The sequence below is a fragment of the Typopeltis vanoorti genome, chromosome 2 (genome assembly GCF_054136105.1).
Source record: "Typopeltis vanoorti isolate ZY-2024b chromosome 2, IOZ_Tvanoo_1.0, whole genome shotgun sequence".
Lineage (NCBI taxonomy): Eukaryota > Metazoa > Arthropoda > Arachnida > Uropygi > Thelyphonidae > Typopeltis > Typopeltis vanoorti.
Genome location: NC_143550.1, coordinates 139,206,530 through 139,223,243, shown reverse-complemented (window position 1 = coordinate 139,223,243; position 16,714 = coordinate 139,206,530). Strand labels below are relative to the sequence as shown.

The 16,714-nt window shown below is 35.3% G+C and overlaps 1 protein-coding gene across 1 annotated transcript in view; it reads right to left on the bottom strand.

The window, feature by feature from the left end:
* The window catches only part of Psa (puromycin-sensitive aminopeptidase), a 218,977-nt gene that overhangs the window by 28,320 nt on the left and 173,943 nt on the right, over nucleotides 1–16,714 (bottom strand). The window lies entirely within an intron of this gene.

The window sequence follows — 16,714 nt, the reverse complement described above, 5'->3', positions numbered from 1 at the left end:
TTAATACCACATTCCTTCATAATGTGATCCATATAGATAATGAATAACAGAGGGGATAATGTACATCCTTGTCTCACACCAGATTTAAAATTAAACCATCTTCCTGTACTTCCTTCAATTCTAACTGCTGACTCACAACTCAAATAAAGACTAAGTATTGCTTGATATAATGCCCCATTGACACCATATAACTGCAGCGTATTGAATAGCTTCTCTCTTGGCACCTTGTCATATGCCTTTTCCAAATCGACAAAACTTAAATACAGATCTTTGTTATATTCCCATGCTTTCTCGACTATTTGTCGTAAAGTGAAGATCTGATCCTGACAGCCTCTATTTGGCCTGAATCCAGCTTGTTCTTCACCAAGCTTTTCTTCCACAATTCTTCTCAACCGTTTCTCAAGTATACTTGCATAGATCTTGCCAGGAACACTCAGTAGGGAAATACCTCTGTAATTCTCACATTCAGTTTTATTTCCCTTTTTATATATGGGTACGATGAGAGCTCTACTCCAATCATTGGGAATTCGTCCCTCTGTCCAGGCTTTCTGAACTATGCAGTGCAGCCACTGTAAGACTCTTATACCACCATACTTCAGCATTTCTGGTCGAATATCATCTACTCCTGCTGCCTTTCCACATTTCAAACCTTTGATGGCTTTTTCTACTTCAAGTATGGATATGTATTCCTGACTGCATGCCTGGTCAGTGTTTTTTATCACTGTGCTGTCATCACTGCTTGTTTCATTTAGCAGTTTTTCAAAGTAATTACTCCATACTTCAAGGATATCTTTTTCTCCTGTTTTCATTTCACCTTTATCATCTCTAATTCCTTTTACAGCACTCTTTCCTCCATTCCTAAGCTTCTTCAACAACCTCCAGAATATTTTGCCACCTTCTTGATATTTATTTTATATATTCTTGCCAAAGTCCTCCCATGACTTTTGTTTAGCTAGTTTTACACACTGTTTAGCTTTCTTACATTTGTCTCTGTATTCTGTAAGAGTAAAAGCTGACTTATTTGCCAGGAACTTTTGATATGCTTTCTTCTTTTCCTTCACTGCCTCTTTAACTTCCTGTGTCCACCAGGGAGTTCTGATTTTTTTATCTTTGCACACAACCTCACCACATGCCTCTCTGGCAGAATCAATCAATGTTTCCTTCAGAGTTTGCCACTGAATCTCCAAGGTTTGATTCCTGTTCTCAAACTCTTTCATTTTCTTTTCAATAATATTCCTGTATTTTAGTCTACAGTTTACATCTGAGAGCTGCTCAACTTTTATTCGCTTTAAAACTTTCTTACATGTTATTCTTTTCAATATGAAATTCAATTTTATCCTGCTCAAGACTAAATAGTGATCACTTCCAATTTCAAATCCTCTGTACACTCTGGTGTCCTGCACCAGGGAGAAAACATCACTATCAACAATAACATAGTCAATGAGACTTTTCTTATTCCTAGCCTCTTCTCTCCATGTGAATTTGTGCACATTTTTATGTTGGAACATGGTGTTAGTAATAACCAGTCCATGTCCTGAGCAGAAATCCAACAGATATTTGCCATTATTATTAGCTTTGCTCTTTTCTCCAAATTTTCCCAAAATATTTTTGTATGTCTCACAATCATTTCCTACTCTACTATTTAGATCCCCAACAAGGACCAACTTTTCCTTTTTCATTGTGTCAGTTGCTTTTTCTAAAGCCTCAAAAAATTCCTCCACTTCTACCTTAGTAGAACCTTCTGTGGGACCATAGGCACAAATAAGTCTCATTGTCCAGTTCCCCATTCTCATATTTGCCCACATTACTCTACTTGAGACTGACTGCCATTCAAGAAGATTAGCCTCATATTTTGTGTTGAATACTATGGCTACTCCTTCTTTTCCTTGATTGTTATTGCCTGAATATAACATTTTGTATTTATTGCTCAGAAAGATCTCACCAGTTTTGGTCTTTTTTGTTTCAGTCACCCCTATTATGTCGATCTGGTACTTATCTAATTCCTCAGCTAGCTCCATTTCTTTGCCATTCAGGCTTCTTACGTTGATATTACCGATCTTTAACTCTGGTGATGTTGAGTTGGGGTTTGTTTTCAGATCATTAAAAATCATCAGGAACAGATAATGCAAATCATAAATGAGATAAGCATAATTTATTATTTGGAAATAATATCTGAAATAAAGAGAAGAAATAAAAGCTATTCAATGAACAGCTTTATTCCATAAAATTATAAAAGAATCTAAGAAAAACTTCTTAAAAATACCTAACAAAATGCCACAACAAAAAACTAAAGGAAGAAATTAATTTCTAGACTTCACACTAATCAGTGGAAAATAGAATAAAAGAATGTGTATTCCTTTAAACCTTTGACATTCAAGAAACATACCCACAATTTCCTTCATTCTCCTTAGCCATATGATCCCACATAGTACAGATGTTGCAAAACCATCATTTGGCCTAAACCAAGCTTGATCGTCACTTCAGCGATTCTGAGCCTTTTCTCAAATATACATTATCAATCTATGCTGGGACAGTTAGCAGAAAAATTCATATGAAATTCTCACATTCTATTCATTTTTTTATTTCTCTCTTTTAATAAAAACATGATAAAGTAAAGCAAGGGGGGGGGGTTTCTCAAATCATTTGGGATGTGTTCTTCTGACAAGAAATCTGAATTATGCAGTGTGACTATCACAAAACTATTACTTTTAGGTATTCCACTCATGAAAGACCATGGATGCAACTTTTTGCTCAGTAATGCTTGTATGAGTTGCACTTAACTTTAAACTATATACCCCGCCCCCATACACACACACACCTTTTTGGCGGTCTGATACTAAAGACTTTATTGCATCTCTAGTTTGCTCTCTTAATACGATTTTCGGTACATCCCATGTTGGAATATGGTGTGTGTGTGCGCATGCGTGCATGTGTCAGCTAGTTTGTATTCTGAGTAGAAACCCAACAAAAACCTAAGTATTTATTATTATTACTACTAGCTGGTGAAAATTCTAAGATTAGGCACATTTGGATTTATAAGCATCAGAATTTCCGCAAACATGAAGCAAGCAAACAAAGACATGAATATCTTTGTCAATCTATGAAGGTTTGATGCAACGGAAAGAGGCCAATGAAGTAGTGTTTTGAACAAAAGAGAACACCGAGTTTATGGAGGCCAAAGAGACTATCTATGTGTATGATATATTTGTGCAGGATAGTTTAGATGTGAAAGTTACTCCAAGAAATGACTAGAGATTGGAATATTATCAAAAGTAGTGAAATGAGATGTTTCTTATGGGAATAGGACTATTGTTTGTCAGCTTTGATATTCACTACATTTTCTTTCCTATTTGAAAATGACGAGGAGATCAGCGTTTAAAACATTGATACAGAATCTACAATCATTTGAGTTTTTACAAAGTTTCTTGGGCATGTTTTTCAAAACACTCCATATAATAATTGGATAGAGGGAGGAGAGCCCATCGCTATGCCCTCAATCTGTTTATAATTGGTATCTTTCCAATGAAGAAACCAGAATGAATGATAAAATTAAAATGATCAATGATATTGGAGGTGGGTGATAGGGTTTAGTAGATTTAAATATCCAAAAGAGAGATACCGGTAAAAAAGAGAGGTGATATCAAAGCTTACCATGACATTGTTATTATCTAAACTAAATTAAATATAAAGAGCCAATAGGCTTCACTTAGACTTTGATTCCGATCTTTGAGTTTCTTATTCGGTTTTGAAACTATGTGGGATTTAATATCCCCTTAATTTAAATAATGTTACATCGCCAAAGTGAAGCCTATTGGCTCTTTATATTTAAGTAATTTAATGGGTGCACCTTTTTGACAACTCGTATAGCAAAATATACAAGTTCTTTTCGCTATACCCTTAGTATTAATTTGGACTACCTACTCAATAAAGGTCGAAACCAGTCTGGATAGTGACCTCCCACCATAATGTATAACATCATACATCTCCTAGGAGATGTGTTTTACATTATGGGAAATACTAAGAATAGTGATCAGAGCTTTATTTACCTTTGCTACGAGTTGCCCTAGTTTGTACTACGTGCTTTAGCTTACGCTAGTAATTGCCGATACTTTTATAGTTTACTATATTCGGCATGAAACGCTTTGATTCCGATCTTTGAGTTTCTTATTCGGTTTTGAAACAATGTGGGATTTAATATCCCTTAATTTAAATAATCTAAAACTAAATTTTCAATTAAAGATCTGAAATCAATGGAATTTTTAATAAATAGTTGAGCGCACAGCCATGGTTCCTGCCAAAGTGAAGACATTTAAGGGTTCATGAGATTTTAAATTTTAACAAACAATAGCTGTAATATAGACTTGGTCAGAAGTCACCCAGGAAATATATCACCAGTTATCATACAAAAAAAGATGGATCCTAAAATGTTTGAATAACTGAAGTGCATTCTTAACACAGCCTCTTATAAAGGCTAAATTCAATAAACCAATTTACTCAAAAACTTTAAAAGGCTCAATATTCAGATTATTGCACCTAATTTGAAATTGGCTTTAAATGGTACCAAAATGATATGAAATGTAAACAAATTGTGTCAGTTATTGCTGATGTCTTTAAACAAAAATTAGATAATCAAAGACTCCTGTAGTGTCTTCAAGATGCTTCAACAGATTGTTCAAATGAAAAGTAACTCCTCCATTATAAGAGATGAGTAGATAAAAATCAGAAGATGCAATCATTTACATAATTTCTTTCCAAAATTCATCTATTATATACTTTGATAGAATAAAGCAGGGGGTTGCTTAAGGGTCAAAGCTGTATAACTGAGAGGAGACCTCCACATAGCCTTTAAAGGAATGCGGGGAACCGACAATGGCTTCTGACCTAATGTCCAATCCTCACCTTCTCGTGGTGCACCCTGTTGGGTATCTACCTGGATACTGAACGAATGAGGATGGGCTGGCAATTTGGGATTTAGTCGACCAAATTGTATTCTTATTGGCTTAAACCAATATAGAAAATGATGGTACAACATGACAAAATTTCATGCCAGCTGGGGCATCGGCGGTTAAACAAGGCCCCCCCCCCCCGTTGTTTTCGCCAGGGAACCAGGGCGAACAGCGAAAAGTCAGTTACTCGAACAAATCTGAAAGCACACCCCAACTCAACATCACCAAAGTTAAAGATTGGTACTATCAACATAAGAAGCCTGAATGGCAAAGAAATGGAGCTAGCTGAAGAAATACCAGATCGACATAATTAGGGTGACTGAAACAAAAAACAAAAACTGGTGAGATCTTTCTGAACAATAAATACAAAATGTTATACTCAGAAAATGACAATCAAGGAAAATAAGGAGTAACCATAGTATTCAACACAAAATACGAGGCTAATCTTCTTGAATGGCAGGTAGTCTCAAGTAAAGTGATGTGGGCAAATATCAGAATGGGAAACTGGACAATGAGACTTATTTGTGCCTATGGACCCACAGAAGGTTCTACTAACGTAGAAGTGGAGTAATTTTTTGATGACTTAGAAAAAGCAACTGACACAATGAAAAAGGAAAAGTTGGTCCTTGTTGGGGATCTAAATAGCAGAGTAGGAAATGATTGTGAGACATACAAAAATATTTTGGGAAAATTTGGAGAAAAGAGCAAAGCTAATAATAATGGCAAATATTTGTTGGATTTCTGCTCAGGACATGGACTAGTTAAAACTAACACCATGTCCAACATAAACATGTGCACAAATTCACATGGAGAGAAGAGGCAGGAATAAGAAAAGTCTCATTGACTATGTTATTGATGAGAGTGATGTTTTTTCCCTGGTGCAGGACATCAAAGTGTACAGAGGATTTGAAATTGGAAGCGATCACTATTTAGTCTTGAGCAGGATAAAATTGAATTTCATAATGAAAAGAATAACATGTAAGGAAGTTTTAAAGCGAATAAAAGTTGAGCAGATCTCAGATGTGAACTGTAGGATAAATACACAAAGATTATTGAAAAAAAAATGAGAGTTTGAGAACAGGAACCAAACCTTGGAGATTCGGTGGCAAGCCTTAAAGAAAAACTTGATTAATTCAACCAGAGAGGCATGTGGTGAGGTTGTCTGCAAGGATAGAAAAATCAGAACTCCATGGTGGACACAGGAAGTTAAAGAGGCAGTGAAGGAAAAGAGGAAAGCATATCAAAAATTCCTGGAAAATAAGTCAGCTTTTGCTCTCAGAGAATACAGAGACAAATGTAAGAAAGCGAAACACTGTGTAAAACTATCTAAACAAAAGTCATGGGAGGACATTGGCAAGAACATAGAAAATAAATATCAAGAAAGTGGTAAGATATTCTGGAGGTTGTTGAAGAAGCTTAGAAATGAAGGAAAGAGTGCTGTAAAAGGAGTTAAAGATGATAAAGGTGAACATGAAAACAGGAGAAAAAGATATCCTTCAAGTATGGAGTAATTACTTCGAAAAATTGCTAAATGAAACAAGCAGTGATAGCACAGTGGTAAAAAACACTCAACAGGCATACAGTCAGGAATACATATCCAAACTTAAAGTAGAAAAAGCCATCAAAGGCTTGAAATGTGGAAAAGCAGCAAGAGTAGATGATATTCGACCACAAATGCTGAAATGTGGTGGTATTAAAGTCTTACAGTGGCTGCACTGCATAGTTCAGAAAGCCTGAACAGAGGGACGAATTCCCGATGATTGGAGTAGAGCTCTCATAGTACCCATATATAAAAAAGGAAATAAAACTGCATATGAGAATTATAGAGGTATTTCCCTACTGAGTGTTCCTGGCAAGATGTATGCAAGTATACTTGAGAAACAGAGCTGGATTCAGGCCAAACAGAGGCTGTCAGGGTCAGATACTTTACGACAAATAGTTGAGAAAGCATGGGAATATAACAAAGATCAGTATTTAAGTTTTGTCAATCTCGAAAAGGCATATGACAAGGTGCCAAGAGAGAAGCTATTCAATATGCTACAGTTATATGGTGTCAATGGAGCATTATATCAAGCAATACTTAGTCTTTATTTGAGTTGTAAGTCAGCAGTTAAACTTGAAGGAAGTACAGGAAGATGGTTTAACATTAAATCTGGTGTGAGACAAGGATGTATATTATCCTCTCTGTTATTCATTATCTATATGGATTACATTATGAAGGAAAGTGGTATTAAACATGATATCAGAATTGGAGATGTTAATGTCAGCTCTTTGCTTTATACGGAAGATGTTATACTTCTAAATAAATCCGCTACAAGTTTGCAAGATTGTCTGACTAAATTGAATAACTGTTGTAATAGATATGGTATGAAGGTCAGCATTAAAAAGACATAGACAATGAAAATAGGTAGAATTGTTGAAAATATCAACTGCATTGTGAACGGGGAACCTGTGAAACAAGTAAAACATTTCAGCTACTTAGGCACGATTTTTACTGAAAATGGTAAATTAATTATGGAAATAGACAACAGAATCAACAAAGCTGATATGGTAGGCAGTTAACTGAATAAATTCATATGGAACAAGAGAGAAATTAGTCAGAACACTAAATTAGCTGTATACAAGACAGTGTTCAAATCAGTTTTAACTTATGGATCTGAGATCTGATTATATCTTTCCTAATATCCTCTGATCGAGGATATTAGGAAAGAACTTGGCAATGTCAGCATCCAGGAATGCATTAGCAGAGCTAATCTCAGGTGGAATGGTCACTTAAACAGAATGGGCGAGGAAAGGTTAGCGAAACAAGTGTTCTCTGCTAGGTTGGCAGGAAAACGACCCAGAGGAAGACCAAAATATAGGTGGATTGATACGGTACAAAGTGCCTTAGATGATAGAAATATAGGATCTGATAATGTTGGAGTCTTGCAAAGTAACAGGCTGATTTGGAAGAAAATTGTAGATAGGAAGTTAGTAATGACGTAAATTTTTCATGTAGTACTATCATATCCTGTACACCCCTTGAGGGTACATGTCTGGAATTTGATGATGATGAAGCAGGGTTTCTCAAACCTTTTCTATTAGTGAATACTTCACAAATCCAGAAATTTTCACGGAATGAAATTGTTTGTTAATTAATACATGCATTAATTAACAATTAATTGGTAATTTAGCTGTTTTTATTATTAATTAATAATTGATAATTGAATTTTGAGAACAGGAATCAAACCTTGGAGATTCAGTGGCAAACTCTGAAGAAAACATTGATTCTCCCAGAGAGGCATGTGGTGAGGTTGTCTGCAAGGATAAAAAAATCAGAGCCTTCTGGTGGACACAGGAAGTTAAAGAAAAGAAGAAAGCATATCAAAACTTCCTGGCAAATAAGTCAGCTTGTGCTCTTAGAGAATATAGAGACAAATGCAAGAATGCTAAACACTGTGTAAAACTAGCTAAACAAAAGTCATGGGACGACTTTGGCAAGAATATAGAAAATAAATATCAAGAAGGTGGCAAAATATTCTGGATGTTGTTGAAAAAGCTTAGGAATGGAGGAAAGAGTGCTGTAAAAGGAGTTAGAGATGATAAAGGTGACATGAAAACAGGAGAAAAAGATATATTTGAAGTATGGAGTAATTACTTTGAAAAGCTGCTAAATGAAACAATCAGTGATGACAACACAGTGGTAAAAAAACACTGACCAGTCATGCAGGCAGGAATAGATATCCATACTTGAAGTAGAAAAAGCCATCAAAGGCTTGAAATGTGGAAAGGCAGCTGGAGTGGATGATATTCGACCAGAAATGCTGAAGTACGGTGATATAAGAGTCTTACAGTGGCTGCACTGCATAGTTCAGCAAGCCTGGACAGAGGGACGAATTCCCGATGATTGGAGTAGAGCTCTCATAGTACCCATATATAAAAAGGGAAATAAAACCGAATGTGAGAATTACAGAGGTATTTCCCTACTGAATGTTCCTGGCAAGATCTATGCAAGTGTACTTGAGAAACGGTTGAGAAGAATTGTGGAAGAAAAGCCTGGTGAAGAACAAGCTGGATTCAGGCCAAACAGAGGCTGTCAGGAACAGATCTTCACTTTACGACAAATAGTCGAGAAAACATGGGAATATAACAAATATCTGTATTTAAGTTTTGTCAATTTGGAAAAGGCATATGATAAGGTGCCAAGAGAGAAGCTATTCAATAAGCTGCAGTTATATGGTGTCAATGGGGCATTATATCAAGCAATACTTAGTCTTTATTTGAGTTGTAAGTCAACAGTTAGAATTGAAGGAAGTACAGGAAGACGGTTTAATGTTAAATCTGGTGTGAGACAAGGATGTACATTATCCCCTCTGTTATTCATTATCTATATGGATCACATTATGAAGGAAAGTGGTATTAAACATGATATCAAAATTGGAGATGTTAATGTCAGCTCTTTGCTTTATGCGGATGATGTAATACTTCTAAATAAATCCGCTACAAGTTTGCAAGATTCCTTGACTAAACTGAATAACTGTTGTAATAGACATGGTATGAAGGTCAGCAATAAAAAGACAAAGACAATGAAAATAGGTAGAATCGTTGAAAATGTCAACTGCGTTGTGAACACAGAACCTGTGGAACAAGTAAAACATTTCAGCTACTTAGGCACAATTTTTACTGAAGATGGTAAATTAAATATAGAAATAGACAACAAAATCAGCAAAGCTGGTATGGTGGGAAGTCAATTGAATAAATTCATATGGAGTAAGAGAGAAATTGGTCGGAACACTAAATTAGCTGTATACAAGACAGTGTTCAAACCAGTTTTAACTTATGGATCTGACAGCTGGGTCAGAAGTAAAACACTTGACCAAAGTCTAGAGACCGCAGATATGAGAGTCCTGAGAATGATTATAGGCGTGAACAGATGGCGTCAATGGCAATATCATATTAAAAACGAGGATATTAGGAAAGAACTTGACATTGTCAGAATCCAGGAATGCGTTAGCAGAGCTAATCTCAGGTGGTATGGTCACCTACACAAAATGGGCGAGGAAAGATTAGCAAAACAAGTGTTCTTTGCCAGGTTGGCAGCAAAACGACCCAGAGGAAGACCAAGATATAGGTGGATTGATACGGTACAAAGTACCTTAGACGATAGAAATATAAGATCTGATGATGTTTGAGTCTTGACAAGTAACAGACTGATTTGGAGGAAAATTGTAGATAGGAAGTTAGTAATGATATAATTTTTTCATGTAGTACTATCATATCGTGTACACCCCTTGTGGGTACATGGCAGGAATTTGATGATGATGATAATTAAATATTAATTAATAATTAATTAATCAATTAAACCATCATTAAATCAAATTGTGCTGATTTTCATTAACATATCCCATTAGAATATTAGAATTTAAATCTGTAATCCTATTACTTTAAAAAAATCACAGCACCTCGGTTTCAGAACAAGCACACAATATGAAGAGATTTGAGAGCCGGATACAGACTACCTTGATCTTCAATTTCAGTGGAAAAATTTTCTTTATACTTCCTTGCTGATTGGTCACTGACATTTGCAACACAGATGTCATTTTGTTCAGTTATGAGAACACACCACCCATTGTTGTAATCGGCTTGCAGGCAATTTTTATGATCGGGTATAAACGGCAGTATCCTCTTTTCTGATTGTTGAAAGATTCCGATATGTGAAAATTAACGATAATTCATGAATATTTCATTGTTTAAAAATATGCCGCTTGGTCACTGACATTTGCCTACACAGATGTCATTTCCTTCAGTTTTGAGAACAGAAGATATGCCACACGTTGTTATAATCCGCTTGCAGGCAATTTTTATGACCGTCATAAACAGCGGTATTCGTTTTCCCAAATGTTGAAAGGTTTTGATGTGTGAAAATTAATGATACACAGATGTTATTAGGCGTTCTGGGTCTGAGCTTTGACGTATTCACGAATATTATGCTCCTCAGAATATTTCTACTGTAAAATATTTATTCATGAAAAATGCTTAGAAAACTAAAATGACAAATTCCAGAACTTCTCATGGAACACAATTTGAGAAACCTTGGAATAAAGAATGAAATGAACAAGCTTTTCTTGCTAGAGAACTGATAATTGGTTAGCAGTCATTTGGAACAGAAGTAGCATGCAACATGTTGAGGTAAAAAAGATAATGGACTAGCAACAAAAATGTCAGATTTTACAAATTATTGCACCTAATTTGAATTTGGATGTTTTAAATTCTATTAAAGACATTCCCTTTGTTGCTGACATTGAAATGGAGGCGTGTGCACATGCACACACACACACAAAATCTTTCACCAAAATTTCTTCCAGACATTGGATGAGCAAAATGTTTTTTTGCAACTAGTAGATATAAGTGGTATTGTAAAATCTTGCATGATAAGTTATATTAATAACTTATCGAGATTGGTTTTACAAGGGTCTTAAATCAAAATATTAGAGAAAATCTAATGCAAAATTGATGTAAGGTATAAATAAAAAATTAGTTAAAATGTATCTATGATCTGATATCTGTAAAACTATCGTGATCAACACAAAGAGAACGAGTCTTTGTTAAAGTAATGAGTCAGCAAAAGTTGTCCAAATTAGTAAAGAACAAAAGAAACGCTGAAGTAAAAAGTCGCAAAAGACTGACTTGTGAAAGTTGAAAATCATCAAGAAACAAAGACTTTGGTAAAGGCAAGTGAGAGTGACGTCGACACACCTGAGGAAAGGCACAAAAATTGCAGAGGTAAAGACAAAGAACAGGAAAGGATATTTAAGGGACCTAGTGGGTAAGAAACTGTGTTCACTCGTCACGGGGGTTCACCAGAGTCCCCCCTAGCTAGTCCGTTGATTACACCATGTTGTTATAGTCTTGTGTATTGTGACAAACTGTGTTTTTGTGCTCTGAAGATGCTGGTTATAACACCAGCGAAATATCAGCAATAAGTTAATAAATTAATTATTTACTTATTTTTCTGTGTTCTAATATATACCGTTAAAAAATAAACAACATGCATGACGAACAAATAAGTCTGTCCACACATTTAAGGATTCTTCACAGAGATGATATCGTACGCAAGACACGACAATATGGTAAGTGGAAGTTAAAATTGGCGTGGCAACTGAACAGGTTAGCCTTCTTAAAGAGGTGCCGAGACACAAATTTAATACCGAACTGTGTTAAAATCAAAAACAAGTGCCACTCGGCCAAAGCCAACGCATTTATAAACGAGCGAGTGTAGCGCTATTACGTGAACAGATCAATGCCACTCGTCTGGAATTAGCAAAATCAAATTCAACCATCAACGCACTACGTGAATCACTATATAATATTCTGAATATGGAACTATGGGAGATCCTAGATAACATCACCGATGCAACAGCTAAAACAGAATTCAACATAGTCAAAAACCAACACCAAAATAAATTTGAAAATCTCCAACACGCAGCACTATACAACGACTGCAATTACAACAAGACCTCGGTAATCGTGAATTTATCTTCGCTCACCTTAAGCAAAGAAGCCACTAGTGCTTTAAGTCGAGGACACAATTTTGCCGTGACTCCCAAACAAGTTCCAAAAGCCAAAATAATGGCGTCCATCGAATGGAGAATATACGATCTGCCTCCAACAATAGCCAACAACATACGTTTAGATGTGGCCAACATCCTAATCAAGTCTAAGCCTCCCAAAAATAATATCCTGCATAAGAAAATCATTGCTACAAGAGCTACAGAATAATAGCCAGATTATCATAACAAAAGCAGACAAAGGGAATGCAACCATGGTGATGAACAGAACAGAATATGAAAACAAAATGCACACAGTGTTACAAGATCAGTCAACATACAAAATTATAGATCGCAATCCCACCAACACAAAAAAATAAAGCACATAAATTATTGAAAAAATCACTTCCTGGCCCAAAGACACAGTAAACAAACTCAAGCCCTTCCATGTTAAAACACCTAGGATTTATGGAGCACCAAAAATTCACAAACAAGGTACACCTTTATGCCCAATTGTGGACAGTATAAATAGTCCCACATACAAACTGGCTAGACATTTAGCTAAGCTACTAGCCGCCCTCACAAACAATTCTGCCTCCTTTGTCAAAAATTCAGCCCACCTAAAAAGCATCTTACAACACCATACCCTAAAAAGCTCAGACTTAATGGTAAGCTTTGATATCACCTCACTATTCACAAATGTACCACTAATAGAAACCCTCAATCTACTGAAGTCACACTCCCCCCCTGATATATTTGAACTATTCAAATTCACAATACATGCAGGATATTTCACATGGAAAGAGGGAAAATATACAAACAAATAGATGAGACAGCTATGGGCTTTTCCATGGACTTAATCAGTCCATGGAAAAGAGATTTAAAAAAAAAAAAATTAAGATATACAATTGCTAATAACAATTCCATATTCTGGGCAAAGCAGTCTATCATTGAGATTGAGATTTGGATGATGACCTCCTGCACTTTACATGAAAAGTGCATTCAAATTTGTATGTGCTTCTATGCAGAAACTTATTATCTCACAAGATCTTAAGGTTAGGGTATCAATTCCATGTTCTGCAAAGCCAGATGTTCAGAAATGTTTGACAGAGTGGACTGTTTATCCCAAAAAGGAAACATTGCAGTTAGAGGGAATTTGATGGGCTTCAGGTAGCAAAACTGTACTTCAACTTTTGGAGAAGGGGTGAAAGGAACTTGATTTTGGTGATGGATTTGTATGCGACTGAAAGATGGATTTTTTTTCCCAGGATATGAGTAACACATTTAGAGGTTCCTTGAATATATTGAATTGATATCATATAAAAGTCACTGTTCTCATAGAATTTGGAGAAAAATGGTTGATGATTCTGTTTATAATTCTTGGACTGTAGCCACTTAGAGAATCAATTTTCTTGATGGTGGAAATTTCTTGTTGAAAAGATGCTGTTGAAGAACAAAGCTGCATGGGTTGTTGATAGTAATGATTTCATAATATCATATTTCTATGATAAAGGATGCTGTTGATGCATATAGCCAGGGATGAGCAAATTATACAAAACACTACTCAACATGCAAAAAAATCTACCCCTTCCCATGTTTCAAATGATATGTCCCAGCAAGTCAATAGGAGTTCCATAAAGTGATTAGTGCTGCATTTGAGTTTTCTTAGATTCTCTTTAAAACATTATTTTTTATTAAATAAAAAATTCTTTTTGTCCAGTCCAGCTCTTTGCCAAGGGGAATGGGGAAGCATATTTTTTGAGCCCTGGATATAGCAGTCAGTGAATCATTTTCTTCAAATTTTATAAGGATGTTAAGAAAGGATGTGGTTTTGTTTGATTCCATTTCAAAGTGAATTTTTGATCGTAAGGTGTAAGCATTTAAATTTTTGAAGGAAGACTAAGATCCTGATTCTTCTAGATGGTAAAAAAAAAAGTCATCCATATTTTTAAATACAAAGAAAATGTTTGGGTTTTAGGATAGATATTTTTATTCCATGTGTTTATAAATAAACGTTGGTCAAAACTGTGGATAATATTTTTGTCATAAAAAAACTCACATGAAGACTAGAAGTCTTCCTTCAATAGATCAATAACTTAGACTGTAGGATCAAATTCACCTTGATTGGAAATACAATCAAGCAAAACCTTTTTTCATGATGTCCTTATAAACAAGAAGAAAATGGTTCAGTCACAACTTCTGTCTACTGGAAATTACTTTCTCTGGCTGCTACATCCATCAGGATCACCATCCTTCACAAAAATATGGTATTATGAAATAATTACTACAAAGAGCCATACAGTTTGCTGTTTGATAACATCTTTTCCACAAGAAATTTCCACTATCAAGAAACCTCTTCTAAATGACTACGATCCAAGAATTACAGACAAAATCAACCATTTTTTTTCCAAATTCTGTAAGAACATATGACTTTCACAGGATATCAATTCCACATATTCACAAAACCTCAACATGTATTGCATATATCTGCAATTTATATCTGCCATTAACCAAATCAAATTTCTCTTACCTGTTCTAAAAGATAAAATACAATTGCAACTGCTACCTGGAATCTATGTTACTGCAACTTATCTTATTTCAGGTAAAAAAGGACACAGCCACAAAACATACCCCTGAACATTAGTTCCACACTCATCCAAATCTCAACGATGGACTTTCTATGCCAAAATTTTTATTAAAAATTATATTTCTTCTTTCTTTTTTAAGTATATATGCAGAATCCTAATAGAGGTAGACCACTGCTTTTCCAGCACCTTTGTTCCAGAGCTTTGTTGGTTAGTCATTTTGCTGGACCAAAGGAGGTCACAATAATAATTCATCAGTACACTTCTGACCCACCATTTATACCTCTTCCATATCTCTCAATCACCACAGACAGCTAAAAACTTAAATATTCACATGATTAAATAAAATGCATTAGTATAAAAGCTATGCAAGTGGATATGGACTTGTGCTTACATTTGACACCATCACTACTGTGAACTGGTCCTTGTTTAAAAACCCTAGCTGGTTAAATGTAAACAAAATAAGCTAAGAAATACTCAAAACCACAAGATCACCATCTTGTACAGATGTAAATAAGTGAGCATGTACACAAGCAACCTTTAGCTGGCAAGTGAATTAGTTGGATAGTCACAGGAATTTCAAGTGAGCTGTTATAATTTTGTTCTGGATTTAAAGGTGGTGCTGAAACATCCATTGCTGAAAAATCAGTGGTGTACCTGTAGTAACAATACATTTTTTTTTGCTAAACTTCTCACAACCACACAAAGAAAGATACCATACTCCATGAGTACATCATTTTTTTTTTATTGTATAGACTGTGCGTGATTTTGTGTGGCCCACTGTGGGTTTTGAATTTTCACGAGAGAAAAAATAAAATAACAATTTGAATCTAATGCATATTAGATATTTTAATTCTATCACTAATCGATAATTGCGATTTAGGTAATTTTATATGGTGTTTTTACATCACTATATACCCATGTGTTTTTCAAATTTTTTAGATGTGTCAAATAAATGTTCTTATACTGTTTTGTTCTAATGTGCATGCTCTGGGAGCTCATGGGGGAATGCGAGTGTGCGATTAGTGTTGTTCGTTTGTTCAGCTATCAAGGCTGTGTCGCTGCTACTCACCAAATTACTAGATATGCATTGTGATGTGGCCCTAGGATAAATCTGTTTTTTTTTTTTTTTTTTAAATGCGGTCCTTGGATTACCTAAGGTTGGACAGCCCTGGTATAGATCATAGATAGTTATCATTCCATCATAGAGGCAACTTTTTTGTTACCCCTTAAATGATAGCTAGCTGAACCTCTTCCATTAATGAAAATTATCAGCAATTAAAGTAAAACTCCATTTTGGGAAGAAGCAGGCATAAAGGGAGAAAAGTCTGGACACAGATGATTACTTATGACAATGACCTGCACCCTTGAGCTCTCTCACTGCAACAGTCCATCCATGTCCATCAATCCTCACCAACTCCATATGCTGATCTCTTCCATTAAAATGGTTCGATGTTCTATGATGCTCCTCCACTTCTTTTTTTACCGAGTCTCTCATATTTCTGTATCATTGTTCTGTAACATTCAGTTGGAAATTTTCCAAGTTTAACATAAAATTTTCACTGTATGCAATTCATATCACTGACAATTCTAAGAGATACTTCATGTAGGAAAGAAGCAAATAAAAGGAGAGAAAAAAAACTGATAAATCCCTATA